Here is a 9,665-nt window from a genome sequence, read left to right as displayed (position 1 = left end):
TCCTTGCAGGATTCCTGTCTCAGGTGATGTGGGGGAGGGGGGAGGTAGGGCCTATTGGGTCCTACCAGGCAAAGAGGAGGTGTCTGAATAATTATGAGAGGGAGTGATAGGCAGGTGTGAACTGAAAAGCTGCCCTGGGAGGGGCAGCAGGAAGCGCCTCTGGGACAGCGTTGGGGGTGGGCGTGAGCTGCTAGTGTGCAGGAGGGTGTGCCCCCCACACGAAGGGTGTGTCCACTTTGTTCCTCTCAAGGTAGTGGGACTCCTGGTGAAGCTGACAGCCCGCGGCGGTGGCCGGCAGATGAGCCCTGCACAGGCTGTCTGATAAGCGCACTAAGGCTTCCTTTGCTTCAGGTAACCCCATTTTTCAGTTGTTTTTGTGAAAATATATAGAAAACATAAATTTACCATTTTAACCATTACTAAGTGTCCAGTTCAGTCGCATTAGGAACATTCACATTGTTGTGTAACCATCATCACCATCATCTCTAGAACTGCTTTTATCATATGCAACTAAAACTCTGCCCAAGATGCCCGAGACAAGCAAGAGGTGGACACCGTGTGTGAGCGGCAGTATTTGGGGTGTTGTGACTCCCGAGAGGTCAGAAGCCAGTGGGCCAAGCCTTACAATCACCTCTCCCTCCTGCCGTCTGTCTCCAGGCCACAGTGCAGAAGGAAGGCCAAGCAGGTCCTGCAGTTGAGGAAAAAACAGAATGAAGGGAGACAAGGCAGCTAGCATCCCAAAGCACGGCCCGTTCCAACTGCGGGGCTTCTCTGCGGGCCGGGAAAGGGGGGAGGTTCTGCCCAAGGCAGGCGAGGCGGTTGGACGGACCGCGGCGGCTCGGGAGGGTGGCGCCGGCCTGGCTGTAGCTCCCATAGTCGCACCAGGCAGGGAGCAGTACCTCCCAGCAGCACACTGAGAGCCTTGTGTCCAGTACATAGATCTTGCTTCATCCTTAAGGAGTAACTAGCTTCTGACCCCAGCTAACAAATCAAAGAAAGCTTTGGAGACATCAAACTGTTCCTAATAACTGTGTCCTAGAATAAAGCTTAACAATATTTAATATAAGAATACAGAGTTTTCAGCACTCAGGGTAAAATTCAGTGTCTGCCATCCGATCTAAAATTGTCAGGCATACAAAGAAGGAGGAAAATACAACTCACAATGAGAAAGACAAGTCATTGAAAGTGACCCAGAGCCCTCGCTGGTGTGGCTCAGTGAATAGAGCATTGGCCTGCAGATTAAATGGTCCCAACTTCAATTCTGGCCAAGGGCACATGCCTGGGCTGTGGGCTTGATCCCAGTAAGTATAGGAGGATCAATAATTCTCATCATTGATGTTTTTTTCTCTCCCTCTCTTTTCCTCTCTGAAATCAATAAAAATATTTTTTTTAAAGAAAGTGACCCAGAGCTGATATAGATCTTAACATTAGTAGACACAGACATTGAACCTGTACAGCATGTTACCATACTGAATGCTTTAGGCAACCATAACACAATGGTAAATATTTATGTGCCTAAACATAGAAGAGACACAGTAAAAACATGGCCTAAAAGGTAAAAGTGGTGCACCTGCATGGGACGTGGCAGGATGGAGTTTGCAGGGCTAGACATTGCTCTGGATGAGCCAGAGGTGGATGGGGTGATGTGAGGCGTCGCACCTCAGGGCACTTTATAAATGCCGTGCACTTAGGCTACATATTTTTTTAAATTCTTAAGTTGTGCCCTAGCTGATTTGGCTCAGTGGAGAAAGCGTCAGCCTGCGGACCGAAAGGTCCCAGGTTCAATTCCGATCTAGAGCATGTACCTTGGTTGCCCAGTAGGGGGTGTGCAGGAGGCAGCTGATCAATGTTTCTCTCTCATCGATGTTTCTAACTCTATTCCTCTCCCTCTCCGTAAAAAATCAATAAATTATATTTTAAAAAATTCTTAGGTCATAAAGTAATCTTAGCTTTAACTTTTTTACTTCAGAACCTTAACTCTTTCATAATAACACTTAACTTAAAACATTGTGTAGCTGTACAAAAAGATACTTTAAAATTTTTAATTTATCTCTTCGTTTTAAACTTTTTTGGTAAAAACTAAGATACAAACACACACATTAGCCGAGACCTGCACAGGGTCAGGATCAACACCATCACCGCCGCCCATGCCACGCCCTATCCCTCTGGGGTCTTCGGGGCAGCAACACGCCTTCTGCTGGAGCACTTCCTGAGCGTCCCTCTTCAGAAATCTGTTCATGGTGGTCAGCTTAGTTTCTTTTTTTCCAGCAGAGACTTGCTTATAAGCACAGGAGTACGCCTCCTTAGGAACGAAACCTTTCCGTGTTGGAGCTCGTGTGTTAAGGAGCTGGCTGAGGTCTAAAAGCTGCTGTGAAGCCTTCACTGAGTTTCTTGGTGGTTCTTTTTCTTCCCATGTGGCATCCTTTTCTCTCGCTTCTGCCGTTTTGCCCTGCTGTCCCAGGCCCAGCGGCTCCTCAGTAGTCAGTCCCGTAGCTCAGTGCACCGTTTGCCACCAGCTTGGAGGTGCTTACGTCTGCACCAGGGCTGTTGGTTTTTGCGACCTCCTCATCCTTGGCAAATCCTTTGAAGTCAGGCTACAACGTCACTAAGTGATAGAGATTTTCAGTTCCATTTTAGTCTCATGGGACCACATTATACATGTGGCCATCGTTGTCCAAAACATAACTATATGGTATGTGATCATAAGTCAGCAATGAACAATTAGAATTTGACATTAAAAAAACACATTTTACATTATAGCATTTACATTAGCACCAAAAAGGAAATATTTCGGCATAAGTCTAATGAAGTACAAGATCTATATAAGAAAAACTACAAAATCCTGATGAAAGAAATCAAAGATCTAATTAAATGCCCAAATATTCCATGCCCAAAAATAGGAACAGTCAACATAGTTAAAATGTCAATTCTTCCCAATTTGATCTATAGACTCAATGCAGTCCATTAAAATTCCAGCGAGTTATTTTATGGATATCAGCAAAATGATTCTAAAGTAACATGAAGAAGAAAAAACAGAGTGGCCAACACAACATTGAAGAAGAACAAAGTTGGAAGACTGACACAACCCAACTTCAAGACTTACCATAAAATTATGGTGATCAAGACAGTGTTGTATTGGTGACAACAACAGACAAAAGACTGATAGGGAGAAACCAAGATTGCAACATAGGTAAGTACCTAAACTGCTGCCTCGCACAACAGTTTCAAAACTACAACTAAAAGACAGAACAGGCATCATCCAGAACCACAGGAAAGCTGGCTGAGTGGAAATTCTACAAGTAGAAGGAAAGAGAAAAGCTCACGGAGAATCAGAGGAGCTGCAAAGGGCTGAGTTTATGGAGACACACGTAGAGAGGAAGGGTGGCTGAGTGCCTGGCTGGCTTTGTCTGGTAGGAGGGAGGAGGAGGCTCCCGACTGCACTGAACCCCAGTTTCAACTGCACTAAACCCCAGTTCCAGGAGAAACCCTGTGGACCCAGGCTCATAGGGGGGAGTATGACTGCTGAGGTTGCCGCTGGCTTTCCCTAGCAGGAAGGAGTTAGAAGTTCCCAACTGCACTGAACCCTAGTTCCAACTACACTGAACCCCAGTTCTGGTTTAGCCTTGGGAACCCATGCTCTTACAGGGGGAACCTGGACTATCAGGCAGAAACTCAGGGGAGCCACAGAAGGCAGAGGTCTGGAGGCACGCGTGCAAGTGCATGCTGAGAGGACTAACTGCTGAATGTGCCGCTGGCTTTCTCTAGCTGGAGGGAACCAAAAACTCCTAGCTGCACTGAACTCCAGTTCTGGGCAAGAATCTGGGAATTCAGATTCATTGGGGGAGAAACTGGGCTGTCTGGCTGCAAACAAAACTCAAGGGCAGCTTTCTCTCAGAGGTGCTTGCAGCAATTACTCAGGGACACTGAGACCCAGGGACCTCATATGGCAGGGCTGATGGAAAGACAAGACTGTCTGCTCAGCCCTGAGTCTCCGCCCCATCCAAGCTGAGCACAGAGGCTTTTGCAATTTTGAAGTCTGTTCCCATAAGGCTGTCTCCAGCACAGAAGTTCTCCCGGTGTAGACACAGCTGATCCTCACAGTCAATTCCTCCCAGTGATACCAACAACAATCAAGACTTAACTACAATAAGGCTGTACACATAGTACACAAAGGGGAGCACCTGGAGGATATGAAAAAGAACCAACTAGAAATTAAATATACACTGACTGAAATAAAAAATATTATACAGAGATCCAACAGAAGACTAGAGGATCCCAATAATTAATTAAGTCAAAGATTTGAAATACAAAGAAGCAAAAAACACTCCTCCAGAAAAGCAAAAAGAAAAAAGAATCCAAAAATATGAAGATAGTGTAAGGAGCCTCTGGGACAACTTTAAGTGTACCAACATCCGAATTATGGGGGTGCCAGAAGAAGAGAGAGAGCAAGATACTGAAAACCTATTTGAAGAAATAATAACAGAAAACTTCCCTCACCTGGTGAAAGAAATAGAATTACAAATCCAGGAAGTACACACAACCCCAAACAAAAGGAATTCAAAGAGGACCACACCAAGACACATCATAATTAAAATTCCAAGAACAAAGGACAAAGAGAGAATATTAAAAGCAGCAAGAGAAAAACAGTTAGTTACCTACAAGGGAGCAACCATACAATTGTCAGCTGATTTCTCAACAGAAACTATGCAGGCCAGAAGGGAGTGGCAAGAAATATTCAAAGTGATGAATAGCAAGAACCTACAACCAAGAGTACTCTATCATTCAGAATTGAAGGTCAGATAAAGAGCTTCATTGACAAGAAGAAGCTAAAGGAGTTCATCAACACCAAACCAGTATTATATGAAATGCTGAAAGGTATTCTTTAAGAAGAGGAAGAAGAAGAAAGTAAAGATAAAAATTATGTACAATAAATACATATCTATCAACAAATGAACCTAAAAATCAAGTGAATTAAAAATCTGAGGAACAGAATAAACTGGTGCATATAATAGAATCAGGGGCATAGAAAAGGGGTAGACTGATAATTCTCAGGGGGAAAGGGGCATGGAGGTGCAGGAAGAGACTGGACAAAAATCGTATACCTGTGGATGAGGACAATAGGAGGGGGGAGGAAAGGACAGAGAGAGGGGAACGGGTGGAGGGGAGCTATGGGGAGGAAAAGGAGAAACAATGGTAACAAACTGAACAATAAAGATTTTTTAAATTTAAAGAAAAAAGACCAATAGGACAGAACAGAGCCCAAAAATAGACCCAACAAAACAGTTAACTGCTCAGTGACAAAGGAGCAAAGGCAACACAATGGAGAAAGGACAGTCGGCGCTTACACAACTGGACATCCACACGTGCAAAAACCTCCCAGCAGTCACATGAAAGTTCTAGAAAATAACATAGAAGAGAATGTAACTGACCTTGGGCATGGCAATGATATTTTACATACAACACCAAACATATGATCCATGAAAAAAAAAGGAAAAAGATGGGCTTTAGTTAGTAATGCGTCAGTCTGGGGACAGGAATGATGACAGCGGGCCACACTGATGCACATCGCTGATAACTGCGCGATCACTGCAGCTTTTCTGCAATCTCCAACCTCAGACGATTCCTCTCAGCTCACCTAAGGGCATCTTTCTCATTGCTTTTTCAGAAAGTGGAAGGGCGGGTGGAAGGGGGACAGAGAGAGAAGCATTGATGAGAGAGACACCAACTGACTGTGCCCTGGCGGAAATGGAGACCCTTCCATGTGCACCAGCACTCTGCCATTGATGAACCCAGCCAGGCCAGACTGACTTCTCTGAAATGATCAAATAAAAGCTAGAAGAAGAAGCAGACTCACACAACGTGACATGGCAAAGGGAGTTTCCAGGCAGGAAGCAAATGATACCGGATAGAAATGTAGGTCTACACAAAAGTCTGACGAGCATTGGCAAGGATGGCCACGTGGGGAATGTACATATAAGCTATATGTCTGCACAGTAAATGTTTTCCTTCGTGCGCCTGTCCTGGCTGAGGACACCACTTGCTTTATTTGCCACAGAGCTGCCGTCTTACGGTGGGCAGGCTGCCTTGGCAGTGACCGTCGCGCGACGTTTGTGAGCCCGGAGCCTCCTGTTCTGAGGAGCAGCCGCTGTTCCCAAGCCTCAGACAGTGAGGGGGAAGCTGAGCCGGGGCTGCCGATGGAGGCTCCTTTGGCTGGTGGAGTGGAGTTAGACACAGGGCTGGAGGGGCCTCCCCCTGCTCCCATGTCAGCCGGGAAGCGCTGCTGAGGAAGGCCACCCTCACTGCCTTTGCAGAGGACGTGGGAGGAGGTGGCACCGCCCGCCCCTTTCTGACACCTCCTGCTCTTGGTGTCCTGGGACTCTGAGTGAGGTCCTTGCCAGCAGATGCATGAAACACCATTAGGCGGGAAGCGGGAGGGGGCGGGGGCCTCCCGGTGTGGCCTGGCTCTGAGCCTCCTCTCCTGCCTCTGACGGTGCTGCGGGAAGGGAGCTGGAGGGTGTGTGCCTCAGCAGCTTGAGGCCGCAGTAATAACAAGACTCCAACTTCACCACAAGGGGTCGCCACAGCACAGCTTTTGTGATGGGAACAGCCACACGAGTCTGAACAGGGAAAGGTATTTCTTCCTCTTTTCAAGGCATTTGCAGCCAGAGCGGAGTCTTCGCGCAGCTCAGTCCTGTCCCAGCCTCTCTGCTGTTGCTGTGCAGGCAACAGGGGCGTGATGTTGACCTGAAAATGCTGGTGAACTCTAATCTTTTTATTTGTGCATGTAAATGACTCGTAAGATAAAAATAACTTATCTTAAAACAAACCACCTTAATAAAAAGTTCCCATGCATGGGCCCAGGGAAAGGGGAGGGGCCCGTTGGCTAGGCCGTGGCGCCCAGGTGGTTGGTCACACATCAGTCTAGATCACATGTGTCAAACACAAGGCCCGAGGGCCAAATCCAGCCCGCCAGGCCTTGCAATGTGGCCCGCACCGCGCTGTCATCACTGCACTCCGCTGTCAGTTTATGACATTGTCAGTTTATGACTGTTCAGTAAACCATTCGGCCCGCGATTTAGGCTGGATTTTAGATTTTGGCCCCTTCTCTGATTGAGTTCGACACCCCTAGTCTAGATGTTGCTGTGAAGGTTGTTGTTTTTTAATGTTTTTGTGTGTTTTTTAGATGTTGCTGTGAAGGTTGTTGTTTTTTAATGTTTTTGTGTGTTTTTTAAAGTGACTAACATGTAAATCGGTAAACTACAAATTCTTCTCCATCGTCCACACAGCTGAGGCCCCGAAGCAGACGGAGACCCCAGGGAGGAGTACGTTCAGCCCAGCCAGCCTTCCGGTGCGAAGCTCCGGCGTTAGCGCTTCCTGGGTCTCCAGCCTCTGGCCTGGCCTGCAGAGTTCAGCCTGAGCCCCAACAATCACATGAGCAATTTGTCAAACTAAATCTATTATATACCTAATCTACCTCCCATTGGTTCTGTCTTCCTGGAGAACCCTGACTGATGCAGGGTCCTTACAAAGAAAACGCACCAGACCCGGGTCCAAAGGTCCGTCCACAGGACACCACACTTACTAGGATGTAGTCCCAAGGTTAGGGTCCCCTCCCCTTCGCCAGCTCCCACCACTCACCACTCTCTCTGTCCTGAGAGGAGGGGGGGGGGGTAACCGCCTCAGTGAGGGGCCAGTGTGGGAAGAGTGGGCTCCGGAACTCCTACCGAAGCTGTTGGTGGCAGGTGTCACTGAAGGTGGTGGGAGCAGATGCGGGTGCTCGGAAGGTGCCAGGTGAGACTGTGGGTGCTTGCGGGTGACCTGCATGGCAGCCATGTGCAGACATCCAGTGGCTGCCACCCACCAGGGCAGCTTGGAACCAGGAGTGGCAGCTGGTACAGATGGGAAGGGGGGCGGGTTCGAGGGTGTCCTCAGGGTGAGTGAGCTGGGGTCTAGGCTCCCCCTCCTTCAGCACATGTAGTGGGGGCCCCTCACTGAGAGGCTGGACATGACCTGCAGAAGGTGGGGGGGGGGGGGACCATGGGCCAGTGCAGCCTAGAGCCGCCACCTGTGCTTGTGCATTGGAAGCCAGAGCCACCAGGACGAACCTCGCCCAGCACTCCTGACGACCGCTGCACATCCCTCAGGCCTGTGGCTGCCCCTGCGGGCACACCCCCACCGCCCGCCTGCAGAGCGTACATCCCTGCGGGGCTGTGGCCCCGCCAAAGCTCTGTGCTGGACCGAGGAGTGGCAACTAGAGACCCTTGGGGAAGGGTCTGTCTGGGCAGCTCCATGGTGCTGAGCTTCTCCCCCGACCACACCAGCTCTGACCCTCCATCTCGTCCGGGTCAGGGTCTGTGCAACCTCCCACTTAAAGGGTTTAGGGGCTTGGACAATATTCAAAGGTCACAGTCCTGGCTCGTCTCCCACTCGCAGGGCGGCAGCAGCAGCTTGTGGGGAGGGTACTGGGCTGCATGCTTCACCCTGCCCATGCCCCCTGCTCCCAGGAGCCATTCAAATGCCCAACCAAACTGGGTGCCTTTGGCAAACACCCGCATTCCCAGCTTACCGACACATCCACGGGCTCCCCTAGTCAGATCTGCTGGGGCCCCACTCATTGGGGCCAAGTGCCAGGACTCCTCACATGAGCACCCACACAGCCACACAGCTGTCTCCTGGGTCCTGGCCCTCCCCCGACTCTGGCCTGACTATAGGGGCCCTGCTCAGCTCCATAGGCGGGGGACCAGAGGAGCTCCAGGGGATGTGCCTCTGCCTCAAGGAGTCCTGAGGACCTCTGAGCAGGGCCACCCACCGGGAGGGTCGGAGCATCCTAGCAGGCCATGGCATCTACCTGGACCAACTGTTCCCAGAGGGGGCAACCCTGTTCCTCCACTCCCTGCCCCCTCCACTCCCCAGCGAACTCTCGGCCTGCAGAGCGGACACTTCAGAATCGGCCTTGCTGACATCCAAGCACCTGAGTGCTGATGAGCGGGGCTCAGTGGGCACAGTCCAGGCCTCAGGCACCCCTGTCCCAGTGGAGCTTCAGCAAAGCGACCCCAGGACACAGGCTTGTGGTGTGCCCTCTGTCCTACAGCGGCCCTGCCACCTCCTCACCCCACGTGCCCGGCCTGGGCTTGAAAATGAAACCTGGGGTTTCTAAAGTCGCTCCTTTGTTCACATGGTCACCCTGCAGGGCCACATTCCCAGGGAAGTCAAAGTGTGCCCCTAGCCTAGCCTGACCCTGGGGAGCTAGGGCCCCGCGCAGGAGCAGGAGACAGTGAGGTTCTGCTGCAAGGCCAGGGCTGAAGCCAACAAGAGGGACTCTGTTGCTCTGTGGCCTCCTGTAACTCGGAATCTCAAGGGTATGGCCTTCAGGTCTGGCTGGACCCAGGAGCTCTGAAAAGGTCCTTACAGAGCTCTCTCCCCCCTTCTCAGCCCGCCTCCCTGAGGCCCAAGCTATCTCCTCCTGCAGGCGCTCTCCTTGTGGCCGGGAAGAGAGACGGCTGACTCAGCCACCCTCCCAGGTGCACTCCCGGCGGAAGACTCCCTGGGCCACAAGAGCACAGTCTGCACAGGCCCGGCGTGTGGGCCAGCGGGCAGCAGGACCTCTAGAACCACAGCTCGGGAAGTTGCAGGTTCCCTGGGTGCAGCAGGAAGAGGCCTGAGAT

Source organism: Pipistrellus hanaki (assembly GCF_964339955.1).
Source record: "Pipistrellus hanaki genome assembly, chromosome: 6".
Classification (NCBI taxonomy): Eukaryota; Metazoa; Chordata; class Mammalia; order Chiroptera; family Vespertilionidae; genus Pipistrellus; species Pipistrellus hanaki.
The sequence above is the reverse complement of the archived record's forward strand: the minus strand, read 5'-3'. Positions refer to the sequence as shown.